At 40.8% G+C, this 14,218-nt stretch overlaps 1 long non-coding RNA gene across 1 annotated transcript; it reads left to right on the top strand.

The window, feature by feature from the left end:
* The first annotated feature begins 742 nt into the window (after window positions 1-742).
* Window positions 743-13,996, top strand: LOC138437056 (uncharacterized). The gene is made up of 3 exons (XR_011255746.1): window positions 743-2,683; window positions 12,796-12,898; window positions 13,508-13,996. It is a non-coding gene; the product is annotated as an uncharacterized lncRNA (long non-coding RNA).
* The last annotated feature ends 222 nt before the right edge of the window (window positions 13,997-14,218 follow it).

Raw genomic sequence — 14,218 nt, 5'->3', positions numbered from 1 at the left:
GGTACCTTCTTTTAAAGATACAGACCTATTAGTTGTTTAGTAATCTTACTAGGTGAGTGAATGTTAAGTGAATGTTTAACATAGTTAAAGGAAATGTTGTGGTGTTGGGTGGATGACTATGGTAAAGTAGGAAAAACTTGAGTTTTAACAAAACCTTGTCTCTACCACCTCCTAACACTTGATACTTAACACTCTGGTACTTAATTTTTCCATCTGTAGAATAACTGTTGTGATAATAGTACCTCCTATCAAGTTCTTAATATCACTTATAGCACTTTAACCTAGCTGCAGAGTCAGTAACACAGTATCTGTTTAAACAGCTATATTTCATTTCCTATAGGGTCTTTGGTGCTCTGTATTGCTATGTTATGATTTAAATATTTGCTGTTTCCAAATGAAATTATAAATTTCAGCTTTGGTTTTTTAGTCTTAATACATTTGTCTTCAGAATTACTTTTTTGTTTTGTCAACTAAAATATATAACAGATATTATCCTCTGATCTTTATTGAGTTCCCACAGTATGAATAATACTTATTGAGTTTCCACTTAGTACTCTGAAGGTTTGTGATATCACCGGGAAACTAAAAGTCACAAACTCTAGAAAGAGAAATAGCTGGAATTCAAAGACTGCTAAATCCTGCATTCTCTTACTATGTTGAGGCCAGAAAAAGGCTCCAGTAGTCAGCTGATTTCAGTTTTCTCTTCCCAATAGTGCAACTCATGGAAGGTTTGCTTGTCATTGTTTATAAAGTTTTTCAAGGAGAGAAATTCTGTGGAGTCTTAGTTAATGATTGCCTGTGGTCTATTAAGATTATTTAGGGTTATTTGGTCTTTATTTTAATAAATCTTTTGTTAGCCTTTTTCCAAAAAGACAGCATAGTAAAGTGAAAAGTGTGTTAGTGACTCAGTTGTGTCCCATTCTTTGCAACCTCATGGACTGTAGCCCAATGGGTTCCTCTATCCATGGGATTCTCTAGGCAAGAATATCGGAGTGGTTGCTATTTCTTTCTCCAGAGGAGCTTCCCAACCCGGGATTGATCCTGGGTCTCCTGTATTGCAGGCAGATTCTTTACCAGATTCTGAGCCACGAGAGAAGCATGGTAAATGGGGACCCTGATTGCAGAAGAGTTAACTAAACCCCAATGGAATAAGAAATCTCTTCTTTACACCCACACCCAAAACTCAGGAAGCTTGGAGAGTTGGTACATCTGAGGTGTAGAGCCACAGGGTGTGTGATGAGGGATGGGACCTAGAGTAGTAGATTCGGAACTACAGTATCCCAGAGTGGACTTTGAGGTTCCCATGTGGAGGTGGAGAGCTTTGCCTTACATCAAGTGGAGCCTCAGTACAGTAATGAAGACCCCAAACATCAAAAGCTTGCTTTGACTTATTTGTGTGCCAAGGCTCTTCTCTTCGTGCTTTACTTGTTTCTGTTAACAACTATAGTAGAAGTGTAAAGAAGAAATGGTATCGAGTATGTGTAGTAAATCTACCTACTTTCCAGACTACATGCAAACGTTGTGACATAAGAAGTTTGGCTAGTTTGGGCTATTTGTGACCATTTATCCAAATTATGATAAGTCTCCTAGGTTAAAACCCTAGGTGAGTCCCATGAAAAGTATTCTTTTTTTCCCCACTTCTGTTTGTCTAACATCCCCATTCATCTAAATTGCTGTTTAGATAAGGTAACCCTGCTTTACTGGCCAAGAGTGAGGAATAAAACCTGCTAAGTGGATGCAGCACACTTCATTTCTGCCTGTTCATTCAACGGGCTCTATAGTGAAAAGGCAAAGAGCCTTTATTCAGACGGTGGGCGCCATGCTGTGGTGGTACAGATGGATTTTTCACAACATGCAGAAGTGCTTATAAATAGATAGGTTTCAGTCAACAGGCAGCTTATTCAGGCATGTGCTCAAATATAGTAGCTGCATTCATTAGACAGACATTTCCACTAATCCCAAGACTATGCCAATAAAAGAGTAATCCCTTATGGGGTAAAGGTAGTGCTGGCTTGCTTTTAACTCTTAGCGAGTCTTTCACAGACCAAGGCCTAATAATAGTTGTAGCTGCACTAGGTTTTCAACAAGTGGACTATAAAAGCTGAGCTTATCTTGAAATTTTTTATTTTCCTTTTTTATATTGCAGTAGCTCAGTGGACAAAGAGGTACTTTTTACTCAGGATATGCAGCTCACAGCAAAGCCAGTTTATAAACCAATTGTGTGTGCATGTTCTCATTACTTTATTATAAAGCTCCTTCTTTTCCACCCTGGTCAATAAAGTGGTTAATAGAGTTCGTTTGAGCAGATCTTATTTTTCCCTTTGACTTTAGGATAAATTACAAGTTTATGTCAATTTTGAGGAGATTTGTAAACTTTTAGAGTGGTTAGACTTTATATGCGGACCTTTTCGCGTTTGGCCTTGTCCAACAAGGTCTTCACTCCTCCCACACTATTCAGAGCTAGATGTAATTAGTTCACTTTGCACAACATTCAAATTTTTCCCTTGCCAGTGATGTCAGATCTGCTTTCCTGTCTATTATTCTGACTTCTTATAAACTGCAGTGACCTGTGAGTCAACCACACCGTCTCTTGGCCCTATGCCAACATTGTATCTATGAAGAGGGACCCCTGCCAAGGACTGTGAAGCGGAAAGCTGAGATTATGAAAGTGGTCCTCTGAACAGTAAGTATCAGCCTTTTTTGAATCTTTTTGTGGTGGTGTTGCCAGAAAGGGGTGAGAGGAGGTAATGCCATGCATTGCTAGCTTTTTCCAGACTGAGGGTGCAAATGAATGTGAGCATCTCTAGGCATACAGACATTATTACACAATGCTGCTCAGAGAGAATCTTGGAAGACGATTACTGTGGGACTTGAGGAAGAGCTTGGCCTCTCTGTAGCCTGTCAGGGATCCATGTGACAGAGATGTTATTGCAAGATAAGTTGAGAAGATGCATATAGAAGTGCTTTGAAAATAAAAAAAATAATAATAATAATAGAAATACAAATAAGAGTGTCTTAGAAAGCACTTGGTAATAAGCATTGATATAACCTTTTCTGGTCTCCAGTTTGGAGCTTAATGACGTTTAGTGCTGCGGGACCATGATGCAAAAGTGTTGATTCTCAGCAATTTTCATTGCAAACTTTCCACATTTCTGGGCTGCAAGTGCAAATAGGAAGGGAAGAAGGAAAGACTGGTAGGCTTTTACGAAATGAAAGAAACAAAATTAATTTCTTATCATTGGGATTTCTTGGGTTGGTGCTAGGAAACGGAGAGAGAAATCGTGACAAGGGAGAGTAAGTAGGCAGACAAGGCAGAAAAGAGGTAAAACAATGGAGAAATGGGGAATTGACTCCCTAGGATGAACTTGGGGTGAAAAGACCTAGATTTAAGTCCCAACTTCACCCGCTTCCCAGTTGTGACCACACCTGAGCGTCTGAACCTCTTTCGGCCTCTATTACATTCTGTTACATTCTCAGCTATAAAATGTGAACAGCCTACAGACCAGACAGAATTGCTGTAGGGGTCATATCAGTTGATGTGTGCACAGTGTTTTGTGAGCAACTGAGCACAATTAGTTCTTGTTAGAGTCAAGAGAAAGGGGCATTGTGGATGGTCTTTCGAGTCCCAGGGACTGGTGGAGTCCCTGGGTGGGCGTCCAGCAACTTGGCTTCAGTTTCCATAATCCCTTGGGGTCATGACCTAGAGCTTGAGAAATAATGCTGCAGAATTTTTTTCCATCTTCTGTGTGCCCTTCATCACTACTTACTGAAATCAGTTGGGTCTATATGATGTCTGGTGCCAGTGTTGATCAAAACTGTCTTGGGATTTTTACAACCATCTGGCCAGAAAACCTGTTTATGCCCCCACGGTTCTTTTTCACAAAAAATTATGTATCAGCAGCAGGACTAGCGCATGCTTCACATGCTCAGTGGTTCCCCCAACTGGCTTCCTAACCAGTAGAAACAAGGTTATCTATTTGGCTAGGGAGGGCAGGGGGTGTAGGCACGCCTGATGTTCACCTCCCCCCTTTAATAAGTTAAACACGTGTTCCTTCCATATTCTCTGTCCAAAAATTAACAAAGACAAATAAACTAGAAGAAAAATGTTAAATCACCCCAAATCCCGCCCCTGTAGGAGATAACCATATTAACATTTTCCTGCATATTCTTCTAGACTATTTCCTATACAACCATGCACATATACATCTGAGAGAGAGGAAGAAATAGGCTTTTTAAAAAAATATAATTAAGCTTTATAATTAAGTACATGAAAGTAGGCCTGCCTTTGACATGGTAAAGCTTCAAGCCAAAGTATAAATGGAGGCCCACATACCATGTATCTAAATTATTTAAAAGTTATAAATCAAGCTAAGAAACAGTTAAATAAAATTTGTTTTGTCTTTTGGTCTTAACAGATATTCTTTCATACTGATTTGGGAGGACACTTAAATTTTTTTTATTATTAAAATTTTTTGTTGAATGACAGATTATTTAAATTCTATAGTGCTTTACAGTTTTCAGATGTTTCAAATACATGATTTCATATAATCCCATAATAACCCTTTGTTCCCCCTACCTATATATTGCCCCTCTCCACTCACTCTCCCTACTGGTAACCACTAATTTGTTTTCTGTATCTGTGAGACTGCTGCTGCTTTGTTTTATTCACTAATTTATTTTATTTTTTAGATTCCACATATGAGTGGATATTATACAATATTTGTCTTTCTCTAACTTATTTCACTTAGTATAATCCCCTCCAAATCCATTCATGTTGCTACATATGGCAAGATTTCATTCTTTTTTATGGCTGAGTAGTATTCTTGCCTGGAGAATCCCAGGGACAGGGGAGCCTGGTGGGCTGCCATCTATGGGGTCGCACAGAGTCGGACACGACTGAAACGAGTTAGCAGCAGTAGCAGCAGTATCCCATTTATCTGCTGATGGACACATAGGTTGTTTCATTCCTTGGCTATTGTAAATAATGCTGCTGTTGGGGGCAGGAGGAGAAGGGGACGACAGAGGATGAGATGGCTGGATGGCATCACCAACTCGATGGACATGGGTCTAGGTGGACTCTGGGAGTTGGTGAGGGACAGGGAGACCTGGCGTGCTGCAATTCATGGGGTCGCAAAGAGTCGGACACAACTGAGCGACTGAACTGAACTGATGAACATGATGGTGGGGGGGAAAATGTATCTTTTTGAATTAGTGGTTTATGTTTTTGTTTTTTTCAAGGTGTACCCAGGAGTGGAATTCCTGGGTCATATGGTAGCTCTATTTTCAGTTTTTTGAGGAACTTCCATACTATTTTCTGCAATGGCTGCACCAATTTACATTTCCTCCAACAGTGTGCAAGGGTCCCCTCTTCACATTCTTGCCAACGTTTGTAATTTGTGGTCTTTCTAATGATAGCCATTCTGACGGGTGTAAGTTGATATCTTGTTTTGATTTGCATTTCCCTGATGATTAGCAATGCTGAGCATTTTTCATGTGCTCAGCATCTGATGAGCTACTGGCCATCTTCATGTGTCCTCTTTGGAAAAATATCTATACAGATCTGCCTATTAAAAAAAAATTTAATGTATAAACTGTTTATATATGTTGGATATTAACCCTTTATTGGTTATATCATTTGCAAATATCTTCTCCCATTCAGTAGATTTTTTTTTTTCCTTTGCAGCCACTTTTAAGGTTAATTAGGTCCCGTTTGTTTGGTTTTGCTTTTGTTTCCTTTGGTTTAGGAGATGGATTTTAAAACTTATGCAGTTTATGTCAAAAAGTGTTTTGCATATGTATTCCTCTAGTACTTTTATAATATTCGGTCTTCCGTTTAGGTCTTAAATGCATTGTAAGTTTATTTTTGTATATAGTGTTACAGAGAATGTTCTGATTTCATTCTTTTACATGTACCAGTTTTCCCAGCACCACTTACTGAAGAGACTGCTTTTTCTTCATTGTATATTCTTGCCTCCTCTGTAATTGATTAATTGACCATAAGTATGTGGGTTTATTTCTGGGCTTTCTGTTCTCTTCCATTGATCTGTGTCCATTTTTTGGTGCCAGTATTATACTGTTTTGATGACTATAGCTTTGTAATATAGTCTGAAGTCAGGGAGTGTGATTCCTCCAGCTCTGTTCTTCTTTCTCGATTGTTTTGGCTATATGGGGCATTTTATGCTTCCATGGAATTATTAAAATGACTTGTTCTAGTTCTGTGAAAAATGCCACTGGTAATTTGATTGGGGTAGTATTGAATCTGTAATTGCCTTAGGTAGCATAGTCATTTTAACAATATTAATTCTGTAAGAGCATTTTTAAAAATTGAAGACTAATTGACTTACAATGTCAGGGTATATTTTAACTTAGAATATTCAGACCTCAGAATTCCAGGCCAGAAGCAGGTCGCTCATGGGAGAGCTGGCCCTCCCTCAGTGCTCCCTGCTCTGCAAGGCCTCATGTGCACAGGTGTGCTCACCCCAGCACACTCTCAGGTCTATCACACACACTTACAGTGCTGCTCTTCAGAAGTTGCTGTTGTTCAGTCGCTAAGCTATGTCTGACTCTTTGCAAGTGCCTGAACTGCAGCATGCCAGGCTTCCCTTCACCATCTCCTGGAGCTTGCTCAAACTCATGTTCGTTGAGTCGGTGATGCCATCCAACCATCTCATTCTCTGTCGTCCCCTTCTCCTCTGCCTTCAGTCTTTCCCAGCAAGGATCTTTTCCAATGAGTTGGCTCTGTGCATCAGGTGGCCAAAGTATTGGAGCTTCAGCATCAGTTCTTCCAGTGAGGGTTGATTTTCTTTAGGATTGACTGGTTTGATTGCCTTGCCATCCAAGGGACTCTCAAGAATCTTATCTAGCACCACAGTTTGAAAGTATCAATTCTTTAGCACTCAGCCTTCCTCATGGTCCACCTCTCACATCTGTACATGACTACTGGAAAAACCATAGCTTTGACTATACAGACCTTTGTCAGCAAAGTGATGTCTCTGCTTTTTAAAACGCTGTCTAGTTTTGTCATAGCTTTTCTTCCAAAGAGCAAGCGTCTTTTAATTTTGTGGCTCTAGTCACTGCGATAATTTTGGAGCCCAAGAGAATAAAATCTGACACATTTTCCCCCATCTATTTGCCATGAAGTGATGGGGCTGGATGCCATTATCTTAGTTTTTTGAATGTTAAGTTTTCAACCAGCTTTTTCACCCTCCTCTTTCACCTTCATGAAGAGGCTCTTTAGTTCTTCTCTTTCTGCCGTTAGAGTGGTATCATCTGCATATCTGAGGTTGTTGATATTTCTTCTTCAGTCTTGATTCCAGCTTGTGATTCGTCCAGCCCAGCATTTCGCATGATGTACTCTGTGTATAAGTTAAATAAGCAGGGCGACAATATACAGCCTTGACGTACTCCTGTCCCAATTTTGAACCAGTCTGCTGTTCCATGTCAAGTTCGAACTGTTGCTTCTTAACTTCCATACAGGTTTCTCAGGAGGCAGGTTAAGTGGTCTTATTCCCATCTCTTTAAGAATTTTGCACAGTTTCTTGCGATCTACACAGACCTAGGGGTGCACAGACTAGAGGCCGCTCTACCTTTAGGAATATGGGCCTAGACAAGAGGTCTGCACAGCCCCGTGATGCAGGCTTTGTGCATTTGGGCAGGAGACTTTTGGATCTCAGTTATCTGAGCATGGCCTAGAAGGTGGGGGTAGCACAGGCTCTGGATGGGCATGTCTCCTTGGTCCCATGAGTGAGGGGTATATGTAGGAGCGATGGAGAAGGGCCCATCAAAGTGAAAGGCCAGGGCAAAGTCCCCTCTTGGTTGGTTTTAAGGGAGATATTGATGGGGAAAATGGCATCAGATGTAGGAGCTGTTGGAAGGAACACTTATTCACCCATCCTTAGTTTTCCTTAGAAGAAAGAATTTCTGTTCCACTTGCTCGGAAGGAAAAGAATAGGAGGAATAATTTGGTATCTCTGCACCCCACATTTATTTCAGTGCAGTAATGACTTAAGGAACTAGACAAGTTCAACCCTCCTTCTGCCTTTCCCCCCTTCCCCCTTCTTACTTTTCTGCCAAAAGAGAGGGTGTATTCTCTTCCCACCCCTACTCTCAATGGAGACACAAAAAGTCAAGGCCCAGGCTTGTCTGAGAGATAGCACTCCTCTCCCTAAAGGTATGGTGAGAATGGATCTGGTCTATAGTTCTAATCTTCTTGTCCAAGAGCTAAAATTCAGGAGAAATATCAGAAGGCCCAAATGTGATGACACATAGAAATAATGAAGTTGAGATTTTGATTTCCATCTGTCCGAGTCTAGCATCAGTCTCTCAATTAGTTTCAAAATCAGTTCAGAGAGGGGAAGGGAGAAATATTAGAGTCAGAATTCTTGGATTCAAGCCCCCGCTGTGTTCAGTGAGTTGTCTAGTGGGTTTTTTTAAAACCATGACGAATTTTTAACCAGGGCTGTGAATCAGAACCAACTAAAGAATTTTACAGAAAACAAAAATCGTAGATTCAAATCTTGGAGATTTAGATCCCCTAGGCCTGAGCAAATGTTGTTTTTGTTGTTGTTGTTGTTGTTTTTTTTTCAAGCTCCAAAGGTGATTCTGATACCTGTATTTGGAAATTGCTGAAGTATTACTAGTATTAATAATTACCTACTGTTCTTGCCTGGAAAATCCCATAGACGGAGGGAGGAGCCTGGTAGGCTGCAGTCCATGGGGTTGCTAAGAGTCAGACACGACTGAGCGACTTCACTTTCACTTTTCACTTTCATGAATTGGAGAAGGAAATTGCAACCCACTCCAGTTGTCTTGCCTGGAGAATCCCAGGGACAGGGAAGCCTGGTGGACAGCCATCTCTGGAGTCCCACAGAGTTGGACACAACTGAAGTGACTTAGCAGCAGCAGCAGCAGCATTATTCATTTCTATAACAGTAAAGTACATTTGGAACAAAGTACAATAAAATAAATATCAACGTCAATTGCTAACAGTCTCATTGATTAGACATCCAGTTCAGTTCAGTTGCTCAGTCATGCCCAACTCTTTGCAACCTCATGGACTGCAGTGCACCAGGCTTCCCTGTCCATCACCAACTCCTATAGTTTACCCAAACTCATGTCCATTGAGTCGGTGATGCCATCCAACCATCTGTCGTCCCCTTCTCCTCCTGCCCTCAATCTTTCCCAGCATCAGGGTCTTTTCAAATGAGTCAGTTCTTTGCATCAGGTGGCCAAAGTATTGGAGTTTCAGCTTCAATATCAGTCCTTCCAATGAACGCTGAGGACTGATCTCCTTTAGAATGGACTGGATGGATCTCCTTGCAGTCCAAGGGACTCTCAAGAGTCTTCTCCAACACCACAGTTCAAAAGCATCAACTCTTTGGCTCTCAGTTTTCTTTATAGTCCAACTCTCATCCATACATGACTACTGGAAAAACCATAGCCTTGACTAGATGGACCTTTGTTGGCAAAGTATTGTCTCTGCTTTTTAATATGCTATCTAGGTTGGTCATAACTTTCCTTCCAAGGAGTAAGTGTCTTTTAATTTCATGGCTGCAATCACCATCTGCAGTGATTTTGGAGCCCCAAAAGAGAAAGTCTGTCACTGTTTCCCCATCTATGAAGTGATGGGACTGGATGCCATTATCTTAGTTTTCTGAATGTTGAGTTTTAAGCCAACTTTTTCACCAGGCTCTTTAGTTCTTCTTCACTTTCTGCCATAAAAGTGGTATCATCTGCATATCTGAGGTTATTGATATTTCTCCCAACAGTCTTGATTCCAACTTGTGCTTCATCCAGCCCAGCATTTCTCATGAGGTGTGCTGCAATTCATGGGGTCGCAAAGAGTCAAACATGACTGAGCGACTGAACTGAACTGAACTGAACTCTGCATATAAGCTGAATAATCAGGGTGACGATATACAACGTTGACATACTCCTTTTCTTATTTGGAACCAGTCTGTTGTTCCATGTCTAGTTCTAACTGTTGCTTCCTGACCTGCATACAGATTTCTCAAGAGGCAGGTCAGGTGGTCTGGTATTCCCATCTCTTGAAGTTTCCACAGTTTGCTGTGATCTACACAGTTGAAGGTTTTGGCATAGTCAGTGTAGCAGAAATAGATGTTTTTCTGGAACTCTCTTGCTTTTTCCATGATCCAGCGGATGTTGGCAATTTGGTCTCTGGTTTCTCTACCTTTTCTAAAACCAGCTTGAACATTAGGGAGTTCACGGTTCACATATTGCTGAAGCCTGGCTTGGAGAATTTTGAGCATTACTTTACTAGCATGTGAGATGAGTGCAATTGTGCAGTAGTTTGAGAATTCTTTGGCATTGCCTTTTTTAGGGATTGGAATGAAAACGGACCTTTTCCAGTTCTGTGGCCACTGCTGAGTTTTCCAAATGTGCTGGCATATTGAGTACAGCACTTTCACAGCATCATCTTTCAGGATCTGAAATAGCTCAGCTGGAATTCTTTCACCTCAACTAGCTTTGTTTGTAGTGATGCTTTCTAAGGCCCACTTGACTTCACATTCCAGGATGTCTGGCTCTAGGTGAGTGATCACACCATTGTGATCATCTGTGTCATGAAGATCTTTTTTTGTACAGTTCTTCTGTGTATTCTTGCCACCTCTTCTTAATATGTTCTGCTTCTGTTAGGTCCCTACCGTTTCTGTCCTTTATTGAGCCCATCTTTGCATGAAATGTTCCCTTGGTATCTCTAATTTTCTTGAAGAGATCACTGGTCTTTCCCATTCTGTTGTTTTCCTCTGTTTGTTTGTTTTTTGTTTTTGTTTTTTTTTTTTGCACTGATCATTGAGGAAGGCTTTCCAGAGAAACCCATATTTAAAAGAACTAAATATACTGGATAAGACATTTATTTAAAATTTTCTTTTAGGGACCTCCCTGGTGGTCCAGTGGTTGAGACTCTGCATTTCCATTGCCAGGGGTGTGGGTTTGACCCCTGAGTTGGGGAACTAAGATCCCACATGCTATGCAGCATGGCCAAAAAAAGAAAGAAATAAAATTTCCTTTTGAAGGGACAGCTGAATTGGTGGGAAAATAGGGAAATTCTTGCTGGTCATACAGCATGAATCAGGTCAATAAATGCTAAAGGTGCTGTGTGCCTGGAAAGTATCTACTAATTGCTATGGGGTAAACTTGGGTATTAATGGGTGGAGCATGCGTGGAGACATGAGGTAAAACCTAGGATCCATCAGAGTAAGGTTGGTTCAGGGAACCTCTGTATCCAGGACCATCCTCCATGAAAAGTGTAACAACTGCTACAATAAAACCCACTATATAAAGGAACATTGATGGGGTACTTAACTATCTCAGACATGACTCTGGGTTACGGGGAAATGAAATATCCCTTCTCTGAAAATTCCCAACAGTAAGGCTGCTTTTATATTGATATTTATACCCTCTGTGTGGCCTAAAGATAGAAATTATATCTGGCCCACCCAGGTTGATGTGCCACCAGATACTAGATAGAATAAACCTCTTTCGAGGGCTCAGCTGGTACAGAATCCACCTGCAGTGTGGGAGACCTGGGTTTGACCCCTGGGTTGGGAAGATCCCCTGGAGAAGGGAAAGGCCACCCACTCCAATATTCTAGAGGCCTGGAGAATTCCATGGACTGCAAAGAGTCGAACATGACTGAGCGAGTTTCACTTTGAACACAGACCTCAATGCATTATTCCAATAAGGTTCTAAGGAATATGAATTCACAATAAAAACTCATAAATGCAGATTTGCAAATGATATATCTAATAAGGGGTTAATATCCAAAATACAACATCCCCCCCCCAAAAAAATCCAACACCATGAGCTACTTTTTCAAACGTATTGAGCAAAGGAAGCCAGACATGAAAAAAAATGCATGCTGCCTGTTTCCATATATATGAAGTTCAAAAGGTAGCTGAGATTATGATACTTCTTCATGCACACATGAGTGTCAAAACTTTAAAGGAACTCGAGGAAGTGATTAGCACAAAAGAGTGGACAGTGGTAATTCTTGTGGGTGCACAGGGTGATGGCTGGGAGGGTTATGAAGAGCTGGGGAGTTGGCAATGTTATTCACTTAGGTCATGGTTAACATGGTTCTTTTGCCAAATCATTGAATTACCCACTTTTGTTCTATCCTTTTTCTGAATGTGTGTTAGTTCATAGTAAAAAGCTTTGAAATATTAGAAACTATAGTTTCTATGCTGAATGTGAATCTGAGTGTCCACTTTCCCCTCCGGAACTTTGCACTTTTCTACTTCTTTGGCTTTTCCTTCCTTTTAAGGAGACCTGATTTCCTTTTCGTTGCAAATCATAAAATTGACTTCTGAGAAAGCATGCTTCTTTTTGAGGTGAAATTTAGCATCACAAGCCCAAACTTAACCCCATATAACTTTAACTCTCCATCCCTCACTCCAGCCTATCAAACACCTTAAAACATTTTACATTTGGACTCAGAGGGAGAGGGAGAGGGTGGGATGATTTGGGAGAATGACATTCTAACATGTATACTATCATGTGAATTGAATCGCCAGTCTATGTCTGACGCAGGATGCAGCATGCTTGGGGCTGGTGCATGGGGATGACCCAGAAAGATGTTATGGGGAGGGAGGTGGGAGGGGGGTTCATGTTTGGGAATGCATGTAAGAATTAAAGATTTTAAAATTTAAAAAATAAAAAAAATAAAAAAAATAAATAAAACATTTTACAGCTCTCAGGTGGTTTTTCCCTAACACTAAAATGTGGATAATTTGACAGTACACTCTAAATTCTCTGTTTTTCTTTTGTTTAACACAGTTTACATGCTGTGCTTTCCACAGTGCTGTCTGGATCAACAGCGGGGAACTAACCTGAGGGACCCTGACCAACTTTGACTCACTGATGGAGTGTGACCATCTTGGTGAGCAAAGCCAGCTTCTCACATTTCTTCTTGAAAAACATGGTGTTGACATGTTTAATATCCTGTGGCATTTCCTCTGGGTTCTATAGTCTGATGGAAAAAGCCCCTGTTGATGTCTATAATGGCCAAGTTGTATAGCAAGACCTTGAGACCCTCTACTCCACAGCTCTGGGAGGGGTAGCCATTTCCCTTGAAGTTGTAATAGGAATCCCGATGGTCATATTTGGCAGGATCCCCATGCTACCACTTGCAGGGAGAGCATTTATGTGTGGCTAGATGGTTTTTGAACAAATTAAGGTGAAATCTCACCCATAAGTTCATAGGGAATAATAAAACCTAACACGCTACCAAAACAGAAAGAAAAAGATAACCCTAAGATTTGAAGCTTTTCTGGAAGAATTCCAAAAGTACTTATTTTGAAGGAATTTCTCAGGGTCAACCCTAAATAAACTGGTGACCTACAGATCAAAGACACGATTTTACTTGCCATCTCCTGACCCAGCCAATCCTGCGGTCCTCCGTTACATGCAGAAAAACCCTCCCTGTCTTTCCTTTCTTTCTCTAAGAAACATAAATCAGCCCTAACAACATTTGGTTTCTTATCTTCAGGAATGTGGCTGGTACCTTCAAGTGAAGGAAGCTATCCTAGGAAGGGGTATGAACCAGACCAGACAGAAGGAAGAGTATCTTATTTCATCTGCACAGAACAGAAGAGTCCTTTCCCAGCACCTGTGTGAGTCTGGCTTGACTGAAAGCAGACTGGCTGGGCTTCGTCATCAGGACAGAGTCACAGCTGGCAGTGGAGAGAGGCTCACTGAGGTGAGGGGGACCACTTGCCCTGCTCCAAGACTCTTCTTACAGTAGGGTTCCAGCTTGCAAAAATGGCGGAAAAGTGATTGACACAGAGTTATTTACCCTTGACTGTGCCATTCCCCCAAAAGACATTGCTTCCCACACTGATCCCAAGTGCTGTAGGTTCATTTGGAATAAAATTATTAAAACGTGATTGTATGGCAGAAATCTACACAATATCATAAAGCAATTATCCTTCAATTAAAAATAAAAGATTTGATGCAATAAATAAATATTCTTTAAAAAGAAGCTAGAGAAGAATTTTTTAAAATGAACTCTAAAAAAAAAATTCTGAGTTTCCCATAACTTTAGCGTGTGCTCGGAAGTTGGTGAGGTATAGACAGCTCCATGTCACTTCACTGATTAGGTTATATAAGTCTTACAAGCAGACTTTCTCCCTTGCTGGCTTTGATACAATAGGCCTGCATGTGGGAGAGATCCAGGTGGTCAAGGACTGAGGGTGGCCTC

Source organism: Ovis canadensis, chromosome 3 (assembly GCF_042477335.2).
Source record: "Ovis canadensis isolate MfBH-ARS-UI-01 breed Bighorn chromosome 3, ARS-UI_OviCan_v2, whole genome shotgun sequence".
Lineage (NCBI taxonomy): Eukaryota > Metazoa > Chordata > Mammalia > Artiodactyla > Bovidae > Ovis > Ovis canadensis.
Note: the sequence above shows the minus strand (reverse complement) of the source record. Positions and strands in the feature narration are given on the sequence as shown.